This window comes from Anomaloglossus baeobatrachus, chromosome 5 (assembly GCF_048569485.1).
Source record: "Anomaloglossus baeobatrachus isolate aAnoBae1 chromosome 5, aAnoBae1.hap1, whole genome shotgun sequence".
NCBI lineage: Eukaryota > Metazoa > Chordata > Amphibia > Anura > Aromobatidae > Anomaloglossus > Anomaloglossus baeobatrachus.
The window spans coordinates 345,919,428-345,944,578 of record NC_134357.1 but is presented as its reverse complement, the minus strand read 5'-3'; the positions used below and the strand labels follow the sequence as shown (position 1 = coordinate 345,944,578).

Sequence of the window (25,151 nt, the reverse complement as noted above, 5' to 3'; positions counted from 1 at the left end):
TGCCTGTTGCAGTTAAAGAGGTGGAAGGTCTGCGTGGAAAAACATGTGTGACAGCTGTCTCCACAGTCATAGAGGATGAAGAGCGCGCGGATGCACTTGAAGGGGCAGACGGTGGTTGGCCTGCTCCGCTAGGCCGCATTGTAGCACGGTGAGCTTTCCACTGGGACTTATGCTTGTTATTCATGTGACGATTCATCGAAGAAGTTGTCAAACTAGTGAGGATTTGGCCTCTACTTATAGATTGCCGACAAATCTTACAGATCACATGATTTGGGAGATCCTTTGTGATGTCAAAAAAGGACCAGGCTAGGCAAGGCTTAGAGCCCATGCGACCTATAGATCCACCCCGACTTGTGCTCAGAGGCAGAGTTTTGGCTGAGGATGCTGTTGTTGACATGCTTCCAGTACTGTGACTCTGTCCAGGAATGCACAAGGTAACTTCGTCGTCAGTCGCATCCTCCTCCACCGCCTCTGGTGACCTCCTCGAGTGCCTGACTGGGGGTTGACATTAAGTGGGATCTAGAACTTCATCATCAAGCATTGTGTTTGCATTCCCCTCGCCCTCAGACCTAACCTCTTCCTGCCCTGACTGAATAGTTAAGTTGTCATTCTAATCAGGTATCTGAGTCTCATCATCATCAGTATGTTCCTCATTGTTTCCACCAAGAGGTGTTACAGTTTGTGAATGAGGGTCTACATTATGCTCAGAAACTTGGTCATCATCAGGGCCTGAATCAGACTCACAAAGCTTCTGGGCATCACTGCAGATCATTTCCTGGTCTGTACTCCCTTGAGCTTGGGAGCAGACCTCTGATTCACAGCCTATAGTGTGACTGAACAGCTCTGCAGACTCAGCTATCTCTGTTACACCATACTCTGCAGGGCGGGTGGATACTTGAGAGCTGGGAGAAAGGAAGTGCGATTGGGGTGACAACTCAGAGGACTGCTCTAAATTCATTGCTCCCTTAATGATAGCATAGAATCCAGGCCCGGAGAGAACAATTCAGCCTCATACCATGGTCCTCCCTTCACCACGTGTAACGTCGGCGTTCTGGTTCCGTACTTATGCTGGTGTCCCGGTGAGTCCTCGCGCCGATGTCCCTGCACTCTCCTCCCCCCTACCCAGATGGGATACCGTGGCTGTTTCCTTTTCCTATTAAGAAAGATTGGTAATGTGTTCAAGAAAAGACATCATGAAGGAAGCTGCTGTCCAAATAAAGCATTGATGGCTGTCTTATTTCTCATAGTCTGGGAGTCCTTCAAATGTTTTTTTGAAAACTCTATGTGGGTTTCATATGTCTTGCACTGAGGAGAGGCTTCTGTCAGGCCACTTTGCCATAAAGGCCCAACTGGTGGAAGGTTGCAGTGATAGTGGACTTTGTGGAACTTTCTCCCATCTCCCTACTGCATCTCTGGAGCTCAGCCACAGTGATCTTGTGGTTCTCCTTCACCCCTCTCTCCAAGGCTCTCTCCTACGATTGTTCAGTTTGGCTTAACGGCCAGGTTTAGGAGGAGTTCTGGTGGTCCCAAACTTCTTCTATTTAAGGATTATGGAGGCCAATTAGTTCTTAGGAACCTTGAGTACTGCAGAAATTCTTTTGCAACCTTGGCCAGATTTATGCCTTGCCACAATTCTGTCCCTGAGCTCCATGGGTAGTTCCTTTGACCTCATGATTCTCATTTGGTCTGACATGCACTGTGAGCTTATAAAGACAGGTGTGTGCCTTTCCAAATCAAGTCCTATCATTTTAATAAAACACAACTAGATTCCAATGAAGGAATAGAAACAGATATTTCAGTTTTTCTTGTTTCAAAAAATTTGCAAAAATCTCTACATTTCTGGGGTTTTTTTCTGTCAAGATGGGGTGCAGACTGTACATTAATGAGAAAAAAAAGAACTTTTTTTGAATTTACCAAGTGGCTGCAAAGAAACAAAGTGTGAAAAATGTAAAAGGGTCTGAATACTTTCTGTACCCACTGTATATACTTCTAAGGAGAGGCTGGGGACATATACACATCACAGGAGGGTCTGGGGACATATATACATCACAGTTGGGGATGGGGACATATATACATTACAGGAGGGTCTGGGAGCATATACACATCACAGGAGGGGCTGTGGGCATATACACATCACAGGAGGGGCTGGGGCTCGGACAGCACTGGGGGCACGGACAGCACTGGAGGGGCTGGGGCTCGGACAGCACTGGGGGCACGGACAGCACTGGAGGGGCACGGACAAGACTTGTGCACATGGACAGGACTGAGGGAGCACAGACATCACTATGGGGGGAATAGACAGCACTGGGGGGGCACACAGCACTGGATTGGTGGCACACAGCACTAGAGGTGTACACAGCAGCGGTAGGCAGGAAGCTCATACCAGCGGGCGGCAGGAGGCTCACAGCAGCGGGAGGCAGGAGACCCACAGCAACAAGAGGCAAGAGGCTTACAGCAGCGGGAAGCAAGAGGCTTACAGCAGCGGGAGGCAGGAGGCTCACAGCATCAGGAGGCAGGAGGCTCACAGCAGGGGGAGGCAGGACAGTCACACAAGCGGGAGGCAGGAGGCTCACACCAGCAGAAGGCAGGAGGCTCACAGCAGCGGGAGGCAGGAGGCTCATAGCAGCAGGAGGCTCACAGCAGCAGGAGGCAGGAGGCTCACAGCAGTGAAAGGCAGGAGGCTAACAGCAGTGGGAGGCTCACAGCAGGTGGAGGCAAGAGGCTCACAGCAGCAAAAGCCAGGAGGCTCACAGCAGTGAAGGCAGAAGTCTCACAGCAGGGGGAGACTCACAGCAGTGGGAAGCAGGAGACTCACTGCAGTGGAAGGCAGGAGGCTCACAGCAGTGGGAGGCAGGAGGCTCACAGCAGGGGGAGGCAGGAGGGTCACACAAGCAGGAGGCTCATAGCAGCGGGAGGCGGTAGGCTCACAGCATTGAAAGGCATGAGGCTCACAGCAGGGGGAGGCAGGAAGCTCACAGCAGCGAGAGGCAGGAGGCTTACAGCAGTGGGAGGCAGGAGGCTCACAGCAGGGTTAGGCAGGAGGCTCACTGCAGGGGGAGGCAGCAGGCTCACAGCAGGGGGAGGCAGGGGGCTCACAGCAGAGGGAGGCAGGAGGTCTACAGCAGCAGGAGACTAACAGCAGTTGGAGGCAGGAGGCTCACACCATCGGGAGGCAGGAGGCTCACAGCAGTGGGAGGCAGAAGGCTCACAGTAGCAGGAGGCAATAGGCTCACAGCAGGTACAGCAGGTAGGCTAGTAAATCTCCTCTTCTTCTGTGGGATGGGAGCTCAGTGAATCTTGTGCTTACCCCGCCCACAAAGCCTTTGCCAGCGTTATGGAAGTCCAGGTTGCTTTGATAGCAGCCTTCAGCTCATCTGCATTGTTGGGTCTGGAGTCTCTCATCTTCTCCATGACAATACCTCATACATTCTCAATGGGGTATAGATCAGGCGAGTTTGCTGGCCAATCAAGTACAGTGATACTGTGGTTATTAAACCAGTTATTGGTACTTTTGGCACTGTGGACAGGTGCCAAGTCCTGCTGAAAAATAAAATTTCCATCTCTAAAAAGCTTGTCGGCAGAGGAAAGCATGAAGTGCTCTAAATTTTCCTGGTAGATGGCTGCGCTGACTTTGGTCTTGATAAGACACATTGGACCTACATCAGCAGATGACATGGCTCCCAAAACCATGGTTGATTATGGAAACTTCACACTAGACCTCAAGCATCTTGGATTGTGGCCTCTCCTCTCTTCCTCCAGACTCTGGGATCTTGATTTCCAAATGAAATGCAAAATTTGCTTTCATCTGAAAACAACACCTTAGACCACTGAGCAACAGTCCAGTTCTTTTTCACCTTGGCCCAGGTAAGATGCTTCTGGCATTGTCTATTGGTCATGAGTGGCTTGACACAAGGAATGTGACAGTTGTAGCCCATGTCGTGGATGCATCTATGTGTGGTGGCTCTTGAAGCACTGACTTCAGCAGCAGTCCACTATACCCCAATTTTTTGAATGCCCTTTTCTTAACAATCCTATCAAGGTTGCGATTATCCCATTTGCTTGTGCACCTTTTTCTACCACACTTATTCCTTGAACTTTCCATTAATATGCTTGGATACAGCACTCTGTGAACAGCCAGCTTCTTTAGTAATGACCTTTTGTGGCTTACCCTCCATATGAAGCGTGACAATAACTGCCTTCTGGACATCTGTCAAGTCAACAGTCTTCCCCATGACTGTGTAGCCTACTGAATAGAGTTGAGCGCGGTTCTAGGTTCGAGGTTCTCCAGTTCTAGGCTCGAGTGATTTTGGGGGCTGTTCGAGATCGAACTAGAACTCGAGCTTTTTGCAAAAGCTCGATAGTTCTAGATACGTTCGAGAACGGTTCTAGCAGCAAAAAGCAGGGCTTTTTACAGCTACAGTGTGCAGGAGCCATCGCTGGCAGCCTGCCAGAAGCTGGTAACCAAGATAAACATTGGGTATCCAACCAAAGCGCTTTGGTTAGTAACCCGATGTTTATCCTAGTTACGTGCAGGAAGCCCACACTTTCCCGCTCAGCTCACTCCGCCCCCTCCTGCACGCGGCATGTATTGTACACACGTACACACACACACACACACACACACACACACACACACACACACACACACACACACACACATGGTCCCGCTCGGCTTACCTGCGGTGATGAAGTCCCGCCATCCTGACCTCAGCGCTGTCACTGTCCTCCATGGCCGCCGCTTGTCACATCACCTTCTCTCGCTTCCGACCCGAGACTGACTAGCGGTGACGTCACGGGCCTCTCGCGATACTTGGTGTGAAGGCGGCGGTCATTGAACTCAGTGACAGGGGCTGTCAGTGTGCTGGAGATCAGCGCAGGTAATGTACCTCGCTGACAGCAGCACTTGTCATGCCCTGCAGTGACCTGGGCTGACCCATTGATGTTAGCTCAGGTCACTGCACTGCTCTCCCAGCCAATGGGGAACATCCTGCTCTTCATTGACTGGGACAGTGTGGATCGTCATGGCAACCCCTTGGATTACACCAGACCTGGATTTGTTTTTCATTCTAATAAATTGGTTAAAGAGGGAATGTTTTGGGAAGTGTTTTTTCAAATAATAATGTGTTTGTTGTCTATTTTTTTTTATTACTGACTGGGTTGGTAATGTCGGGTATCTGATAGACGCCTGACCTCACCAACCCCAGGGCTTGATGCCAGGTGACATTACACATCTGGTATTAACCCCATATATTACCCCGTTTGCCACCGCACCAGGGCGCGCGGGATGAGCTGGGGCGAAGCACCAGGATTGGCGCATCTAATGGATGCGCCACTTCTGGGGCGGCTGCGGCCTGCTATTTTTAGGCTGGGGAGAGTCCAATAACCATGGACCTCCCTAGTCTGAGAATATCAGGCCCCAGCTGTCTGCTTTACCTTGGCTGGTGATCCAATTTTGGGGGACCCCTACGTGGTTTTTTTTTTAATTATTTATTTAAGTTAAAATAACAGCGTGGGGTGCCCTCAGTTTTGGATTACCAGCCAAGGTGAGGTTGCCAGCTGTGGTCTGCAGGCTGCAGCCGTCTGCTTTACCCTAGCTGGCTACAAAACTAGGGGGAACCCTACGTCATTTTTTTTTTCATTTTTTTTGGCTAAATACAAAGCTAAGCACCCTTTAGTGCCACATGAAAGGCTGCTCCACTTTTTCTCCACTTTTTCTCCATTTTTTCTCCACTTTTTCTACATTTTTTTCTCAACTTTTTCTCCACTTTTTCTACATTTTTTCTCCACTTTTTCTCCACTGTTTGTCCACTTTTTCTCCAATTTTTCTCCACTTTTTCTCCACTTTTTTTCTCCACTTTTTCTCCACTTTTTTTTCCACTTTTTCTCCACTTTTTCTCCACTTTTTCTCCACTTTTTCTCCACTTTTTCTCCACTTTTTCTCCATTTTTTTCTCCATTTTTTCTCCACTTATTCTCCATTTTTTTCTCCACTTATTCTTCACTTTTTCTCCACTTTTTCTCCATTTTTTTCTCCACTTTTTCTCCACTTTTTCTCCACTTTTTCTCCATTTTTTTCTCCATTTTTTTATCCACTTTTTTCTCCACTTTTTATCCACTTTTTTCTCCACTTTTTCTCCACTTTTTCTCCACTTTTTCTCCACTTTTTTCTCCATTTTTTTCTCCACTTTTTCTCCACTTTTTCTCCATTTTTTTCTCCACTTTTTCTCCACTTTTTCTCCATTTTTTTCTCCACTTTTTTCTCCACTTTTTTCTCCACTTTTTCTCCACCTTTTCTCCACTTTTTCTCCACCTTTTCTCCACTTTTTCTCCACTTTTTCTCCACTTTTTCTCCACTTTTTCTCCACTTTTTCTCCACTTTTTTTCCACTTTTTCTCCATTTTTTTTCTCCACTTTTTCTCCACTTTTTCTCCACTTTTTCTCCATTTTTTTCTCCACTTTTTCTCCACTTTTTCTCCATTTTTTTCTCCACTTTTTCTCCACTTTTTCTCCACTTTTTCTCCATTTTTTCTCCACTTTTTCTCCACTTTTTCTCCACTTTTTCTCCGTTCTTTTTCTATGGTCGGTCTACCCATTAGCTCTGCCATGCATACTGTAGCTCTACACCTACTGCACATGTTACTTTATGATTGACATCTCTTTCGTACCAGAGCTGTCTAAGCCTACTCTGACCCTATATTTGTCATTACTATATTGTCCTTGTACTGTATTATGACATTTGTATCATGTGTTTCATTTCTTGCTGTGTTGCAATTTTTTTGCTGCATCCCAATTGTACCTCTACATTGTTAGAGTTTATGTTATTGTTCTCTCACTCTTATGTGATACTGATTATTGTCATTTTTCATGATTACATGCAGATAAGTCCAATCTGACGAAGGCTCAGGCCGAAACGTCATTTGTAACTTGTTTTGGACAAAAACATATATGCTTATGAAAATTTTTTTTTTCTTAATACGGACCAATAAAGAGTGATTTTGCATTACTATCCGTTGTGACTTACTGACTTAGTCTGGGAGATTTAGAGTGCCGAGGTTACTCACTAATTTTATCTATTATTACCTCTGAGCACCTATATACCAGTGAGCAGAGCTTCCTCTACAGTAGTTCTCCTGATTAGGCATGCCCTTACCTCATGAGCAGGGCATTGCAGCTTTGGTAGCAACCATTACAACATGGACTCTGCTGCTGTGGACCCGAGAACAGTGAGTGCAGATTCATTGCACCCACACTCCTCACATGAAGGGTCCGCACTCCTAGAAAATGGGGGATACAATCCCTGAGTGTCTCCCCCCCATATTCTAGACGGTTTGTTAGTACTGACAGTTTATGATGTTGGGTATCTAATAGACGCCATGACATCACAAACTGCTGGGCTTGATCTCAGGTGACTTTACAGCTAGTATCAACCCGATTTATTACCCCGTTTGCCACTGCACCAGGGCACGGGATGAGCTGGGGTGAAGCGCCAGGATTGGCGCATCTAGTGGATGCGCCACGTCTGGGGTGCCTGCGGCCTGCTATTTTTAGGCTGTGAAGGCCCAATAACTATGGACCTTCCCACCCTGAGAATACCAGACCACAGCTGTCCGCTTTACCTTGGCTGGTGATCCAATTTGGGGGGGACCCTACTTTTATTGTGTAATTATTAATATTTATAAAATAATTATAAAAAAGAGCCTGAGGGGACCTCCACATTGGATCCACAACCACGGTAAAGCTGCCAGCTGTGGTTTTCAGGCTACAGCCGTCTGCTTTACCCTAGCTGGCTATCAAAAATGGGGGGACCCAACGTCATTTTTTTTTTTAACTATTTTTTAAATAGAAAAAATTAATGGGCTTCCCTGTATTTTGATTGCCAACCAAGGTAACGGCAGGCAGATGGGGGTGGCAACCCATAGCTGTCTGCTTTATCTGCGCTGAGAATCAAAAATACCGCGGAGCGCTACGTCATTTTTTTAAAGATTTATTTTTACAGCACTGTGATGTCCAGCAATCAAAATACAGGGAAGCCCATTTTATTTTTAGTTATTTAAATAAATAATTAAAAAAAATATATATGGGCTCCCGCTGCATTTTTTGTATTGCTAGCTAAGGGTAATCCAAGCAGCTACTGGCTGCTAACCCCCACTGCTTGGTGTTACCTTCACTGGCAATGGAAAATCCAGGGAAGCATTTTTTATTTTTTTTGCCAAAAAACTACAAAAAAAGGACGTGAGCTTCGCCATATTTTTGTATGCTAGCCAGGTATAGCAGGCAGGTGCTGGAAGAGTTGGATACAGCGCCAGAAGATGGCGCTTCTATGAAAATGCCATTTTCTGAGGCGGCTGCAGACTGCAATTCGCAGCAGTGGGGCCCAGAAAGCTCAGGCCAACCTGTGCTGCAGATTCCAATCTCCAGCTGCCTAGTTGTACCTGGCTGGACACAAAAAAGGGGCGAAGCCTACGTCATTTGTTTTCTAATTATTTCATGAAATTCATGAAATAATAAAAAAAGGGCTTCCCTTTATTTTTGGTTCCCAGCCGGGTACAAATAGGCAACTGGGGGTTGGGGGCAGCCGTACCTGCCTGCTGTACCTGGCTAGCATACAAAAATATGGCGAAGCCCACATAATTTTTTCAGGGGGCAAAAAACTTCTGCATACAGTCCTGGATGAAGTATGCTGAGCCTTGTAGTTCTGCAGCTGCTGTCTGTCTGTATGGAGAAGAGCAGACAGCAGCTGCAGAACTACAAGGCTCAGCATACTCCATCCAGGACTGTATGCAGAATTTTTTTGCCCACCAAAAAAATGACGTGGGCTTCGCCATATTGTTGTATGCTAGCCAGGTACAGCAGGCAGCCACGTGCTGCCTCCAACCCCCAGTTGCCTATTTGTACCCGGCTGGGAACCAAAAATATAGGGAAGCCCGTTTTTTTTTAATTATTTCACTTATTTCATGAAATAATTAAAAAACAAATGACGTGGGCTTCGCCCCATTTTTGTGTCCAGCCGGGTACAACTAGGCAGCTGGGGATTGGAATCCGCAGCACAGGTTAGCCCGAGGTTTCTGGGCGCCTCTGCTGCAGATTTCAGTCCGCAGCCGTCCCAGAAAATGGCGCTCTCATAGAAGCGCCATCATCTGGCACTGTATCCAACTCTTCCAACAGCCCTGGAGCCGGGTGGCTTGTTGGGTAATCATGAGTTAATACTGGCTTTGTTTTACTAGCCAGTATTAAGCCAGAGATTCTTTATGTCAGGCACGTTTGACCCGGCCATTAAGAATCTCCAATAAAGGGTTAAAAAAAAACACCACACAGAGAAAAAATACTTTAATAGAAATAAATACACAGACTCATTAGAGACTCCATCTTTATTACCCCCTGTCAGCCCTCCACGATCCTGCTCTTCTGTCTTCTTTCTTTCTAGTGTAGTAGTAGTGACGATTGTAGTGAGAATGAGGTTCCCCAACTCATCACTTGATGAGCTGGGGAACCTCATCCTCACTACAATCCTCACTAGTGTAGTAGTAGTGACGATTGTAGTGAGGATGAGGTTCACCAGCTCATCACTTGGGGCTGGGGAACCTCATCCTCACTACAATCCTCACTAATGTAGTAGTAGTGACGATTGTAGTGAGGATGAGGTTCACCAGCTCATCACTTGGGGCTGGGGAACCTCATCCTCACTACAATCCTCACTACAATCGGGAAGCAGCGTGCAGCCTTCACTCCGTGAGTGATCAGTGCTGGCTGTCAGCGGTAACAGCGGTAACGCTGACAGACGCGTTACCATAGCAACGGTGCTCTCGGAGCCGCGGTTAGCGGTGACATCACCACTAACTGCGTTGCTATGGCAACGGTGATCTCCGTTAATGACCGGCTGTGTCAGCCGGTCCCTAACGGAACGGGGAGTCGACCGTGTGCTAGAGCATGTCGCCGGTACACGGCGATACACATATGTGCACCGTGTACCGGAGAGATGCACTCGCAGGTCCTACATGACGCGTCATAGTCATGTGACCAGTCTGTAGCCAATGAGATAATAGCCACGTGACTGGTCACATGGCTATTTTGACGTCACGATAGGTCCTGCATCTCTGCTGGGAGTGCCGTCACCGGGAGGATTCAGCGATCATCGGATGGAATAGCGGCAGGAGACAGAGTGCAGAAGGGATCGCGAGGACCGGTAAGTGTTATGGCAATGTTTATTAACTGTTTGTGTACATTTATAATGCATTTTTATGTGTTTGTGATTGCCTCCCATTATAGCCTATAGGTTCGAGTTTGGTTCGTCGAACGTTCGACAAACCGAACTCGAACGGGACCCCCGTTCGGCGAACCGACCTCGAGCCGAACCGCGACCGGTTCGCTCATCTCTACTACTGAACCAGACCTACTGAATTACAGCAAAACACCTGCAAAGGCTTAGGAAGCCTTTGCAGGTGTTTTGCTGTAATTATTCTAATTTTCTGAGATAATGACTTTTGGGTTTTTTGTTGGCTATCAGCCATAATCATCAACATTAACAGAAATAAACACTTGAAATAGATGACTCTGTAATGACTCTATATAATATATACGTTCCCCTTATTGTATTGAATTACTGAAATAAATTAACTTTTTGATGATATTCTAATTTATTGAGATGCACTTGTACTAATCTTGAAACGTGCTGTCCTATTTATTATAATAAAGATCTTCAACGTCATCTTTTTTTCATAAATTTTAATGGCTATAGTATTTGCACCTTAGTCTATATATTTTCCTCCACATTTTAATTTGTCTTTCATTTTTAAGTATTTTGTATTACTCCTTGACAACTTCGTTTATCTAGATGTTTGAAACAGATTCATGAAATGCGACGTTTTTTATCAAATGTCAGATATTATGTGCATCTCCAGTCCCTGCCTGGAGCAAGGTTTATGGAGGAGTTTTCAGTTTAATGCATTTTTACAACTTTTTAAGTGATTTGGGACAGTTAGTGCTAAAAAGCAAAAATAAAACAACTTTGAATTTTGTGCCAGATTCATGAATCTCATTTGGCATTTTGAAGAATTTGGCGTGAAAAAAATATCAGCCAATACCACAAGACAAAAAAAGAAAAGTGACTGCGATAAATTGCAAATGATAAATCAGGCTCATAATACAAATTTATGCATCTAGCCAAAATTGGACTATTTCGGGTAAAATGCTGGAAGGAGATTATGGGGAAAGAAAGCCATTTATGAAACACACATTCTGTGCTTGTTAAATATATATTCCAAAATATGCTTTGGCATTCCCAGGGGGATATAAAAAGGATTATGATTATAACAGTTTCTTTCTGTGTACATACAGACACAAACTTCTTTGCAGTTTTATATGAGGCCATAAATACAGTTTCTGTTATTACTCCAGCAGCAGCCACTTAAATAAATATTCCCCTTATCATTTTACTGTGAGCTTATGTGAGGTCCTGTGAGGTTCTGCATACAATTATTAGACTTCATGCACTTTTCTTGGAAAATTCGGAAAGCTATTTTTCATCAGAAATTGCTTTCCGGTCAATTTAGCATAAATGGTCATATCAAGCAGATATTTATTCTTCATAAAATCTTCTGGCTTTCAGGAAATATGGCTTCAAAAGAAAATGACTTTAAGTAAAAACAAAGCATTTTCACAATTTAATAAACTTATGTCCTTTTTTTCTTAGCATTATTATTATTATTTATTATTATTATAGTGCCATTTATTCCATAAGCCTTTACATGTGAAAAGGGGTATACATAATAAGAACAAGTACAATAATCATCAACAATACAGGGCACAGACTGGTGCAGGAGGAGAGAGGACCCTGCCTGCGAGGGCTCACAGTCTACAGGGGATGGGTGAAGATACAGTAGGTGAGGGTAGAGTGCTCATGCAGCGATATAGTGGAATCAGTGATACTTCAGGTTGTAGGCTTGTCAGAAGAGGAACTTCTTCTGGTTCCTTTTGAAGGTTTCCATGGTAAGCGAGAGTCTGATATGTTGGGGTAGAGAATTTACAGAGCATGGGGGATGCACAAGAGAAATCTTGTATGCGATTGTGCAAAGAGGAGAAAATAAGGGAGTACAGTCATGGCCAAAAGTTTTAAGAATGACACCAAAATTATTTTTTCACATGATCTGTTGCCCTCTGGTTTTTAATTGTGTTTGTCTGATGTTTACATACAGAAATATAATTGCAATCATATTATGAGTTCTGAAAGGTTATATTGACAGTTAGAATGAGTTAATGCAGCAAGTCAATATTTGCAATGTTGACCCTTCTTCTTCAGGACCTCTGCAATTCTCCCTGGCATGCTCTCAATCAACTTCTGGACCAAATCCTGATTGATAGCTGTCCATTCTTGCATAAGCAATGCTTGCATTTTGCCAGAATTTGTTGTTTTTTGTTTGTCCACCCGTCTCTTGATGATTGCCCACAAGTTCTCAATGGGATTAAGATCTGGGGAGTTTCCAGGCCATGGACCCAAAATCTCTATATTTTGTTCCATGAGCCATTTAGTGATCACCTTTGCTTTATGGCAAGGTGCTCCATCATGCTGGAAAAGGCATTGTTGGGCGCCAAACTGCTCTTGGACAGTTGGGAGAAGTTGCTCTTGGAGGACCTTCTGGTACTATTCTTTATTCATGGCTGTGTTTTTAGGCAAGACTGTGAGTGAGCCGATTCCCTTGGCTGAGAAGCAACCCCACACATGAATCATTTCAGGATGCTTAACAGTTGGCATGAGACAAGACTGGTGGTAGCGCTCACCTCTCCTTCTCCTAATAAGCTATTTTCCAGAAGTCCCAAACGATCGAAAAGGGGATTCATCTGAGAAAATGACTTTACCCCAGTCCTCAGCAGTCCACTCCCTGTACCTTTTGCAGAATATCAGTCGGTCCCTGATGTTTTTTCTGGAGAGAAGTGGCTTCTTTGCTGCCCTCCTTGAAACCAGGCCTTGCTCAAAGAGTCTCCGCCTCACAATGCGTGCAGAAGCACTCACACCAGCCTGCTGCCAATGCTGAGCTAGCTCGGCACTGCTGGTAGTCCGATCCCGCAGCTGAAACAGTTTTAAGATACGGTCCTGGCGTTTGCTGGTCCTTCTTGGGCGCCCTGGAGCCTTTTTGGCAACAATGGAAGCTCTCTCCTTGAAGTTCTTGATGATGCGATAGATTGTTGACTGAGGTGCAATCTTTGTAGCTGCAATACTCTTCCCTGTTAGGCCATTTTTGTGCAGAGCAATGATGGCTGCACGTGTTTCTTTAGAGATAACCATGGTTAACTGAAGAGAAACAATGATACCAAGCACCAGCCTCCTTTCAAAGTGTCCAGTGGTGTAATTCTTACTTAATCATAACTGATTGATCGCCAGCCCTGCCCTCATCAACACCCACACCTGTGTTAATGGAACAATCACTAAAACAATGTTAGCTGCTCCTTTTAAGGCAAGAATGCAATGCTGTTGAAATGTGTTTTGGGGGTTAAAGTTAATTTTCTTAGCCAATATTGACTTTGCAAGTAATTGTTGTTAAGCTGATCACTCTTTATGACATTCTGGAGTATATGCAAATTGCCATTAGAAAAACTTAAGCAGTAGACTTTGTAAAAATTAATATTTGTAGCATTCTCAAAACTTTTGGCCATGACTGTAGAGTAGGCGATCTTGTGTATCAGGAGACTAGGTTACAAATGTATAGAGGAGATAGGTTGCAAATGGCTTTGTATGTCACGGGTTTTGAACTGGAGTCTTTAGGCAATGGGAAGCCAGTGAAGGGATTTGGTAGAGAGGAGAGGTCGGGGATGTTAAAGTCACCCATGAAGATAGTGGGGATGTCAGTAGAAAGGAAATTAAGTTTCTAGGCCCTCACATGTCCTACCACTTCCGAATTGACAATATTTCCAAAATGTTTCCCTTCCTTGTCCCTCAATCTAGTAAAATATTAGTGCATGGGCTCATCATCTCTTGCCTTGACTACTAAAATTCCCTCCTCTGTGACCTCCCAACACACTCGCACCCAGGGCCGGATTATAGGCGGGGCAGGCGGGGCTTCAGCCCCGGGGCCCCCACCAAAAGAGCTTCCAAGGGGGCCCCCACCACCAGGGCCATACTTGCCACCCGTCAGCAATTTTTTTTTTTTTCTTCACACCCGCTCCCCCTCCGTAAAGACAGTCTAAACAGCTGTGTTTTCGGAGGGGGGGGGGGTGCACCTACATTTATTTGTATCTGCGTCTCTAAGACGCAAAAACAAACTGCGGGCGCAGGACGCTAATTGACCTCGGAAGTACCAGCGCCTGTACTTCCGGGGTCAGAGGTGTGCCTGCTCCCTGCTCTGCTACGGTGTCCAATGCTGCGGACGTCACAGCAGGACGCCGCGGACGTCACAGCAGGACGCCGCGGCCGCGGAGGAGAAGACCCACGCCGCGGCCGCGGAGGAGAAGACCCACGCCGCGGCCAGGAGAGGAGACTCACCGGAGCAGGAGGATGGCCGCGGCACCGGAACAGCAGCAGGAGGATGGCGGCCTATACCGGAGCAGCAGGAGGATGGCATCAGAGCAGGTGAGGGCAGAGCTGAAGAAAGATGTGTGGAGTGATGCAGAGCTGTGTGTGTGTGTGTGTGAAGCAGAGCTGTGTGTGTGTGTGTGTGTGAAGCAGAGCTGTGGGTGTGTGTGTGTGTGTGTGTGAAGCAGAGCTGTGTGTGTGTGTACTTATGATTAAGGACTTACTTGTTTTTAATACTATGTCTGAAACGCGTTAAGTTTTTCTGTATCACGCTTGGTGCAATGCGTTTGTTGGCTGATTTTTAATGACATTTTTCAATAAAGGATACAAGTGATTTTTAAGGATATTGTGCCAGGTCCATACTCTTTCACACTTCCACTGAGACTCAACCGGGGACCACAAAAACCTGGAGCCGACCCTGGCTGCCTTAACATTGGGATCAATTAAAAATATGTGAGTAACTCTGTGTACTTTCTGTGTATAAGTGACTGCTGTGAGTGATCCTGGACTGTATCTGTATTGTACTGTGTGTATAAGTGACGGCTGTGAGTGATCCTGGACTGTATCTGTATTGTACTGTGTGTATAAGTGATGGCTGTGAGTGATCCTGGACTGTATCTGTATTGTACTGTGTGTATAAGTGATGGCTGTGAGTGATCCTGGACTGTATCTGTATTGTACTGTGTGTATAAGTGACGGCTGTGAGTGATCCTGGACTGTATCTGTATTGTACTGTGTGTATAAGTGATGGCTGTGAGTGATCCTGGACTGTGTCTGTATTGTAGTACTGTAAATCTGAATGTGGCAGAACAGGATAAGATAAATGTTCAGTGGATTTATATCTAAATGCTACAGTTCGTGCTCTACTATTATGGCTAAAAATGTTAACGTTTATGGGGCCCCCACCAGATTTTCTGCCCAGGGGCCCCCACCAACCTTAATCCGGCCCTGCTCGCACCCCTGCAATCCAGCTTTAACTCTGCTGCTCAATTAATCTACCTCTCCCCTCGCTACTCCTCTGCAATCTCTTTATTGGCTCCCAGTTTCCTAACAAACACAGTTAAACTACTAACACTGACCTATGAGGCCATCCATAGTCTTTCTACTCCATATTTCTCCAAACTAATCTCCTCACATAATATCCAGGCCTCACAAGACTTACTTTTCTCCGGTAACTTTCTCAGCCAATCATCTTCAAGACTTCACCCGAGTATCCCCCATTTTCTGGAATTCCATGGCTGTCTCCAACATTCAGAACCTTCAGACAGAACTTAAAACTTAATCTTTTCAAGAAAGGTTTCCTTCTTAAACCATTCACCACACTAATTAAACCGAAAGTGTTGCAAGTGGCATAAAGGCCCCTTTACACACTGAAACTTTCTAGCGATCCCACCAGCGATCCCAACCTGGCCGGGATCGCTACAAAGTCTCTGGTGAGCTGTCAAACAGGCAAACCTGGCCAACGACGCAACAGCGATCCGGACCTGCAGAACGACCTAGCTAGTCATTGGGGATGTTGTAAAGCAGCTTTTTGAAAGGGAAGTCGCTAACGAAGTCGCTGTAAAGTCCCCTTTACACACTAAAACTTTGCTGCACAGCGGGAAACAAAGGACCAAAGAATGGTCCTGAACGATTTGTAGCGATCACAACTTCACAGCAGGGGCCAGGTCGCTGATGTGTTTCACACACTGCAATGTTGCTGGGGAGGTCGCTATAACGTCACAAAACCGGTAACATTACAGTGATGTCGTTTGCAATGTTGCAGTGTGTAAAGCCACCTTAAGAAGAAAGGACACAGGGAGGAGAATGTGCACCGCACATGACGCCAGCATTTAGAAAACTCTGTACCATGCTAAGGGTGCAGTGAAGCCTCCTGATTTACATACAAATTCAAAGTTATTTTCTCAGGCACTGTACAAGTAACAGGTACAGTCCTAGTATTATTTTTATAGAGGCTAAGGGGTACTTTACATACTACGACATCGCAAGTAGATGGTATTAATGCTGAGTGCGATAGTCCCTGCCCCCGTCGCAGCTGCGATATCTTGTGATAGCTGCTGTAGCGAAAATTATTGCTACGGCAGCTTCACATGCACTTACCTTCCCTGCGACGTCGCTCTTGCCTGCGAACCGCCTCCTTCCTAAGGGGGCGGGTCGTGCGGCGTCACAGCGACGTCACACGGCAGGCGGCTAATAGAAGCAGGGGGGGCGGAGATGAGCGGGACGTAAACATCCCGCCCACCTCCTTCCTTCCTCATTGCAGCCGGGACGCAGGTAAGGTGATGTTCCTCGCTCCTGAGGCTTCACACACAGCGATGTGTGCTGCCGCAGGAACGAGGAACAACATCGTAACATCGGTCCTTCCGAAATTATGGAAATGACCGATGCTACACCGATCATACGATTTCGACGCTTTTGCGCTCGTTAATCGTAGTAAAAAGGATTCACATACTCCGATGTCCACAGCAACGCCGGATGTGCGTTACTTTCGATTTGACCCCACCGACATCGCACCTGCGATGTCGTGGGGTGCAAAGTACCCCTTAGTCCCCAACAATACTGTATATAGCCAATTTAAAATGCAGTTTCTGGGGACAGACTCCCATTGACCAACCATGGCCCAATTGTCATTTACTTTAACTTTAGAACGCACAACCATAGAAATCTACCATAGAAAACAAGTCACCTAGCAGGCCTGCGAGACCCCAGGTATGCATTCTAGGATTAAATATAGGGAAAAACACCTTAATAGGTAAGCAGTTACCTTTGTGGATGGTATTGCCATGTGGCTAGTGTTGACAAAAACATTGTCACTATGACACCAACCAAAAGACATCCTTTTGAACATCAAATAGTGTCATCCATTTAATAGAGGCTATACTACAGCTCATTCAACATAGTGTAATTTAGTGTAGTGTAATGCTAATGGTCCCAGACTTTCCTTACCTGCTCCTTTGGGCCACCTATTCTCCCGTCTTGATACTTTTCTCCCCTGTCTTTTTTTTTAATCTTAATCCATCTACTTGTTTTCTTCACTTATCTGCTAACTTTTTGTCTTCACTTTTCTCTTGTTCTGCTGTATTATTGTGACCCACTGTAATCTTCTTCCTTCCTTCAGCTCCTGCAGGGCATAAAAGATTCCAAGAATAAAAGGGCTTTTGGTAAGTCTTTGGCTTTACCCAGAAAGAAACAACATAGGATGATGAAACTTTACATTTATTCCACCTACTATCCACTGATGTCAACACACTTCTTACATTGATATTCCATTGTCTTTAAGTCTAGTAAATAGAAGGATTTCAGTTGTACCTCAAACCAGGCATCCATAGCAGCCAGAGCATCAGAAATTTTGTGAAATTTGGTACCCTTGAGGTGTTTTTCAGGTTTGGAGGGCGGTGTAGTGGTTAACGATACTGCCCCAGACTGTGCAGCAAGGGGTTAATCCTGCTGCTGTTGTAATGGTCAGCCTCGTCCACATCCCTGGATCCTGCTCTCCCTGGGGAGGAGGGGACTCCTCCCAGCTCCTCCTTAGAGTTTGAGCCCCATATATCACGTGCCCCTTTCCTATATATAGGGAGTCGGGGGTGGGGTTTACCCCTCTTCCCCTGGGGGTTTCCAGGATCCGGCAGCAGCTCGTGCCTCTGCCCGGTGGAAGCAGGAGAAAACCCGATGGACCCACAGATCATTGAGATGCTGCGGGCCCATGCGCGGCAGGAAGGTGAGGGATGGCTGGCCCGTTTATTTGCGGAGCTCAGCTGTCCTCAGTCACAGTTAGGGGATGCATTGCCAAGCTCTGCAGTGCCTGCTGGGGAAATGTCTTTTCCCCCGGGTGCTGTACCGTGAGGCCGCCGCTCGTCCCGACGCTCCCGCCCCCCTAACAGATTCAGCCCGTCTGCACACCCGGTCTCTGTCTCCGGAGGCCGCAGCAGCAGAGCGGGGACTTTGGCCACGCCCACTTCCCCTCCAGTTCCCTCACGTGAGCCAGCGTTCTTCCCAGCGCAGCCATCTTACCCCCTTCGGTCGGATCACCAGGCGTGCTCTGCTCCACGTGTGTGCTCTGTTCCTTCCCTGTCCCTGCTTCCAGCAGCTGCTGCAGGCTCTAATACACTCCCCTGGAGTGTCGCTCCCTCAGCCCCCCTCCCTCCTGTTTCCACAGCACAGTTTATGTCACCTCCCCCCACCTCTTCTACAGTTCCCATACAACGGCAGTGTTACATTAACCCCTTATATTCTGCCATGGGCAATAATAACACCTCTGCCTCCTCTTCTGGAGAGGCTTCAGGCTCTGTGTCTGCTGAACAGCCTGTAGCCCTGACCCAAGGGCCACAAATAGTACCCCCCTCCAACCCTAACCCCCCTCTTGTGCTGCATACCACTCCTGGTCAGCAGAGTTCACAATTAACCCTTGATGGCCAAGCTGTAGCTGCATTCAGTTTACCACCTACCTTGACCCCCCAGTTGCTGCAGCTTCCCCCTGCTTCACATGTTAATCCACAACTTCTTATGCCTAATGTCCAAATCATCGCAGACCCCAGGGGTCCCGCTTATGTCCTATCCAGTGATCAGTCCCGCCCCCACTCTGCGTCGCGTCGGTCGGATCGGCATAGTCAGCGCCGCTCGCCGGATCACAGGAGGCGCTCGAGGCATTCGTCACGGAATTCCTCCCGTCCGCGCAGAAGCCGGCGTTCACGCTCGTCGGGTAGAAGTCGCCGTTCCAGGTCCTCCAGGTGGCGCTCTCCCTCTACGTCATCAGAGGGGTCAAGTGTCTCGAGAACAACTGGGGAGCGTGCACGGACATCAATGGCGCAGCCTGTGGGGACGCAAGGAGCACAGTCTACTACTGAAATGCCCGGGGATGTGAGGGATGCCCCTTCCCACGTCAGCGGTGGTGTATCATCGGCGATTCCCCCAGGGATGGCATCTACTTCAGCATCTGGTAAGTTCACGGAGGCTTGGGGGGGTTTAGACAGTTCAGCATTACCGCCGGTCCTGAAGGCCTTGGCAGATCATCTGGCTAAGCAGGGTTTGTCAATGCCGTCTCAGTCACCACAACCCCCTCAGGCAAGTATACACAAGGATTCCTTTTTCTGCGGGGTTACCCCGCTAGGTTCTCATGTAGAAGACGTTGTCAAACAAAAAATCTGGGACAACGCTTATATTGATATATGGTCTCTAATTTCTCCTGATCAACATACCGTTGATAAGGAACGCAGGTTTTTCGCAGACAGGTCATATGATAGAAAGCCTAGAATAGCTAAAACAATTAATAATTGGTTGCAGGCCTTTTCAGTACTTGGCTGCATTATGGGACAGAAACACCCGGAGCGTTGCTCTGAGATGTTCATTTATCAAGACCTAATCTATAGTTCATATAAGACACATGGTGGTTCTGGCTGGTGGCGGTATGATGAGGATTTTCGCCGCCGCCTCGGCCTTCATCCAGAAATCGGCTGGGGAGTAAGGGCGACAGATTCGTGGCTTCGTTTAATGACTATTCAAAAGCAATCGCACCCCTTTCAATCCGCGGCCACTGTGCCGGGATCTTCACAAGGTCCAGGCGCAGTGGCCGTGCGCCGTCCAGGAGCGTGCTGGTTGTTTAACGAGGGCCATTGCCGCTTCTTCGGATTATGTAAATACAAACATGAGTGCTCCGCTTGTGGCGGAGCACATTCAGCCATTAAATGCCCTCGCCCCCCATCAAAACTCCCTGGGAAAAGCGGGAAACATGATCAAAAAGACCCCGGTGAGGGTAGCCGAGATGTCCCCTTGGCTAGACAAGTATCCCAATAAAGTCGCTGCTAGTCAGATCAGGTTTGGTTTTTCTTTTGTTTTTTTCATACCGTTTAACTTGTCTAAATCCCCCATCTTTGCCAATAACCTTACGTCAGCCAGGAAACACCCAGAGATTCTAAGGGAAAAGGTTTACAAGGAGCTTTCATTAGGAAGGTTTGAGGGCCCATTTACAACTCCCCCTTTTTCCAATTTGCGAGTTTCTCCCCTCGGCCTTGTACCAAAAAAGGAAACTGGAAAATATCGCTTAATACACCACCTTTCTTATCCCCACGGCGAGTCAGTAAATGACGGTATCCCCCCTGAGGATGCCTCGGTATCCTATGCGTCCTTTGACAGTGCAATTGCCCTCATACGCGAGTCTGGTCCATCTGCATTGTTAGCCAAAACTGATATTGAATCGGCTTTCCGATTGTTACCGGTTCACCCAGACTGCTATCACCTGTTAGGTTGTTTCCTGGAAGGTAGCTATTTCTATGATGCTTGCCTACCCATGGGATGCTCTATCTCGTGCCACTATTTCAAACTTTTCAGTTCATTCCTTGAATGGGTAGTCCGTTATGAGACAGGCTCAAAATTCGTCACGCACTATCTGGACGATTTTCTATTCATTGGCTCCAAGGATTCAGATGCCTGTAGAACATTGTTGGACACATTCATAGGTCTAATGGTTAAGTTTGGTGTCCCATTGGCAAAGGATAAGACCGAGGGTCCAACCACTGTCTTGTCTTTTTTGGGCATTGAAATTGACACCACTGCCATGGTCTTTAGGCTACCAGCACAAAAAATTCATACCATGTTGCAATTGATCGAAGGATTTTGTTCAGTCAGGAAGGTTACTCTGCGGCAAATGCAGTCTTTATTGGAATCTTTGGCTTTTGCATGCAGGGTAATCCAATGGGCAGGGCTTTTTCTAGACGTCTTTCATTGTCTACAAAAATGGCAAAACGCCCAGACCACAGAATCAGGATCACGAAACCCTTGCATTCTGATCTCATGATTTGGTCCCAATTTTTATCAAACTTCAACGGGTCTAATTACATTATGGGCCCTGTAGTATCTAACCAGGACCTATCGCTGGTCACTGACGCATCCCCGTCTGGTTTTTCTTCCATTCATGGTAATCAATGGTGTCATTCCTCCTGGCCTCCTTCTTGGGAAAGCTCCGGCCTTTCTGGTAATGCCCCCTTGTTGGAATTGTTCCCTATTGTGGTGGCCGTTGAGTTGTGGCATGACCATCTAGCTAACCGTAATATTTCTTTCCAATTAGCGAACCCCAGAACGGTCCATTGTATTAACCATCTATCTTCACCATCTCTTCCTGTCCTGGCTCTCCTTCGCCATCTTGTGTTACTCTGCATGCAAAACAACATCTGGATTAGAGCACGACACGTTCCTTCTTCCCGGAGTCGTTCAGCATTTTTACTGTCTAACTCTTGTTTGCAGGATTTTGTGAGGCTCGTACCCAATGCCAGTCTGCAGGGTTGCCTGTGCCCTCCATGGCTGTGGGACCTGATAGAGATCAAATGATGGCTGGATTCGGACGTCTGTTTCCCCTTCGACGTGGCAGCTTTATGGTAAGGCATGGCAGCAGTGGTTAATAATTGCAGGTCCTGGGATTAGCAGTTTTGACAGCTCCACCCATACTGAGATTACACTCCGATATTTAATACACCTTTATAATTCGGGTTTTTCGGCCTCCGTAGCTCAGAGGCATTTATCTGGCATTTCATTTCATTTCAGGCTAAGGGGTTGGTCTGACGTTACCAAATCCTTCATTATACGCCAATCCCTTAAGGGTTGGGCCAAATCCCGATCGTCTGTTGATAATAGATATCCCATTTCTTATTCAACCCTCATCAGGTTAATTGAAGCCAGCAAGGCGGTCTGTTCGACCCCCTGGGAGGTCTCCCTCTTGTCGTTAGCCTTTAGCCTGGCCTTCTTTGGTGCTCTCCGAGTTAGTGAGCTTGTTCCGCCATCTAGGCACAAGCCTGGCGGCCTTCAATTTAATGACATATTAATAACGGAATCCTTCATCCGTATCCGTATTCGTAGGTCTAAAACTGACCAGTTGGGTAGAGGTACATGGATCAGGCTTTTCCCCGCTCCAGGCCCTGCTTGCCCATTGCGCCTTTTGACTGAATTTTTGGCTACGCGCGCAATGGGCTCCCAGCTACTAATTCATGAAGATGGATCTCCCCTCACCAGATACCAATTTACTGTTCTTTTTCGGCGTTGTTTGACTGCGTCTGGATTGTCTCTAAATCACTTTGGTACGCATTCATTCCGTATTGGGGCTGCTACCGAGGCTGCCCGTGCCGGCTTGTCTGATTCTGATATTCAACGTATTGGTCGCTGGCGCTCAGCTTGCTTTGTTAGATATGTGCGCCCTGATTTAATTCAAGACTAATTATCAGTTTACACTCCTTTTTAGGTCCGGCGACGCCTAAAATTTGGATCGTCGGACATTCCTATGTGTTTTGGGCTGCTCAAAGAGCCGGTAATCGTCCGGGTGGCCGTAATCTCGGATTCCACCACGTTGAACTTCTTTGGAGAGGTGTTCGGGGCCTGAGGTGGTCTCAGGTCCTGTCGGAGGTTGTGGATATCAGCAGGCAGTCCTCTGCTCCAACTATTTTAGTTCTTCACGCCGGCGGAAACGATATTGGGAATATTAGGTTGGCAGAATTGCTAACCATGATGCGGTCTGATTTGGATCGGTTTCCGGGGTTTTTCTCTGAACTCCGGATAGTTTGGTCAGAAATCATTCCGAGAGTGGTATGGCAGGGTTCCAGGGATGCGGAGGTGATCGTTCGGACCCGGCGCACAGTCAATACCCGTATGTCTCGATTTATTCGGTATCGCTCAGGTGTGGTGGTTCGCCATAGGCAATTGGAGGGTGACAATAGGAGGCTTATGATGCCAGACGGAGTCCATTTGACAGATATCGGTCTTGACATATTTTTATCCGGTATCCAGGATGGCCTGGAACAAGCCTTTTTCTTGATGAGTGGGGGTCGGAGCCCAGTTTGAGACTGTTCTCCTTCTTGGCATGTTTAAACAGGAGTTTGCTGAGAGAGCGGAAGTCCACGGTCGTGTGTCTGAGATCCCTTCTCACCTCCGAAGTTGTTTGTTGATGTTTACATTTTATACGGAGTGAAAAATTTTATAAAAAATTTATATATCCAAGTAAAGCTTGACCGATACCTGCCAAATATTGTGTCTGTGTGTTTTCTGTTGGGACGGGGATGTGTTTTAGAGGGTATAGTGTTGATTCATGTCTGTACAGTCTGGAGGGCGGTGTAGTGGTTAACGACACTGCCCCAGACTGTGCAGCAAGGGGTTAATCCTGCTGCTGTTGTAATGGTCAGCCTCGTCCACATCCCTGGATCCTGCTCTCCCTGGGGAGGAGGGGACTCCTCCCAGCTCCTCCTTAGAGTTTGAGCCCCATATATCACGTGCCCCTTTCCTATATATAGGGAGTCGGGGGTGGGGTTTACCCCTCTTCCCCTGGGGGCTTCCAGGATCCGGCAGCAGCTCGTCCCTCCCTCCCTCCCTGTTGCTATTCGTTTTCATTGTTTATGACATTATTCTCTTTTCTGTTGTCAACAGTTAATAACATTTTCTCAAAATAAAGGAAAGAAAAAAAGAAGAGAACAACGGGGCGCCAAATCTAAGTGTAGATGTATGGAAACACAGATTGTATGATCATACGAATTTTACACTCACCGTGCAGATTTCTTCTGTTTTCGCTAGTATGATCCGTGTAGTGGATCAACTCTCTTATTAATCCTCCAGTATGCAGCACGAATCCTCGGGAAAAACAATGAGAGTCCTGAACGGGTGCTCCCACGTGGGTAATGGAGTAAAGACAAAATCCCTTTCGGCGCTTCCGGAGGATAAATGGATTATCAGTGCAAGTTTGCAACAACTTCCGTTTTTTATTGAACCCTTAATAAACTCTTGTTCTTGAAGTTGTTGCAAACTTGCACTGATAATCCATTTATCCTCCGGAAGCGCCGAAAGGGATTTTGTCTTTACTCCATAACATTTTCTCAAGTGAAGTCACAGCGGTATGTTTAAACAGGAGTTTGGTGGGAGAGCGGAAGTCCACGGTCGTGTGTCTGAGATCCCTTCTCACCTCCGAAGTTGTTGTTGATGTTTACATTTTATACGGAGTGAAAAATTTTATAAAAAATTTATATATCCAAGTAAAGCTGTGACCGATACCTGCCAAATATTGTGTCTGTGTGTTTTCTGTTGGGACGGGGATGTGTTTTAGAGGGTATAGTGTTGATTCATGTCTGTACAGTCTGGAAACAGATGATAGGTGGAGGGAGCTTGATCTGGTGAATAAAGTGGGTGGTCAACCAGCAGGAAGCCCAGCTCTGCCAGTTTTGCCGTGGTCGCTTGTGCAGTGTGAGCGGAGGCATTGTCTTGCAAGAACCATTTTCTAAGAGTGCAGACCCTCCATGTGAGGAGTGTGGGTGCAATGAATCTGCACCCACTCTCCCCGGGTCCACAGCAGCAGAGTCCATGTCGTAACTGTTGCTACCAAAGCTGCAATGCCCTGCTCATGAGATAAGGGCATGCCTAATCAGGAGAACTATTCTACATTTCCAAATATTGGTATTTGCTGATATTATTGCTATTCCACCTACTATATATTGGGGATAGGAGCTTCGAGATGGAATACCCTTTTAAGTCCAGTTATCCAGCTGAATGAATACTAAACACCAGAGCTCGCTATTTAGATGTGTTTTCTTGTGGCGTATAACGGACTCTCATGTTTGGTAGTCGTTCAGCAGGGCAACTATAAAATCAAATACCTCCATTTGGAAATGTAGTATAGCTCACCTGAT

At 46.7% G+C, this 25,151-nt stretch overlaps 2 long non-coding RNA genes across 2 annotated transcripts in view; one reads left to right on the top strand and one right to left on the bottom strand.

Annotated features, from left to right (window-relative positions):
- Positions 1-18,577, bottom strand: part of LOC142310097 (uncharacterized) — a 66,029-nt gene extending 47,452 nt beyond the window's left edge. Inside the window, exons 1-2 of the long non-coding RNA XR_012754083.1 lie at positions 18,514-18,577; positions 17,449-17,623 (exon numbers count right to left, since the gene is read on the bottom strand). This is a non-coding gene — a long non-coding RNA (uncharacterized LOC142310097). The remainder of the gene's footprint in view (positions 1-17,448; positions 17,624-18,513) is intronic.
- Positions 18,124-24,150, top strand: LOC142310096 (uncharacterized). Its single transcript, XR_012754082.1, has 3 exons — positions 18,124-19,438; positions 21,739-21,869; positions 23,902-24,150. It is a non-coding gene; the product is annotated as an uncharacterized LOC142310096 (long non-coding RNA).
- The last annotated feature ends 1,001 nt before the right edge of the window (positions 24,151-25,151 follow it).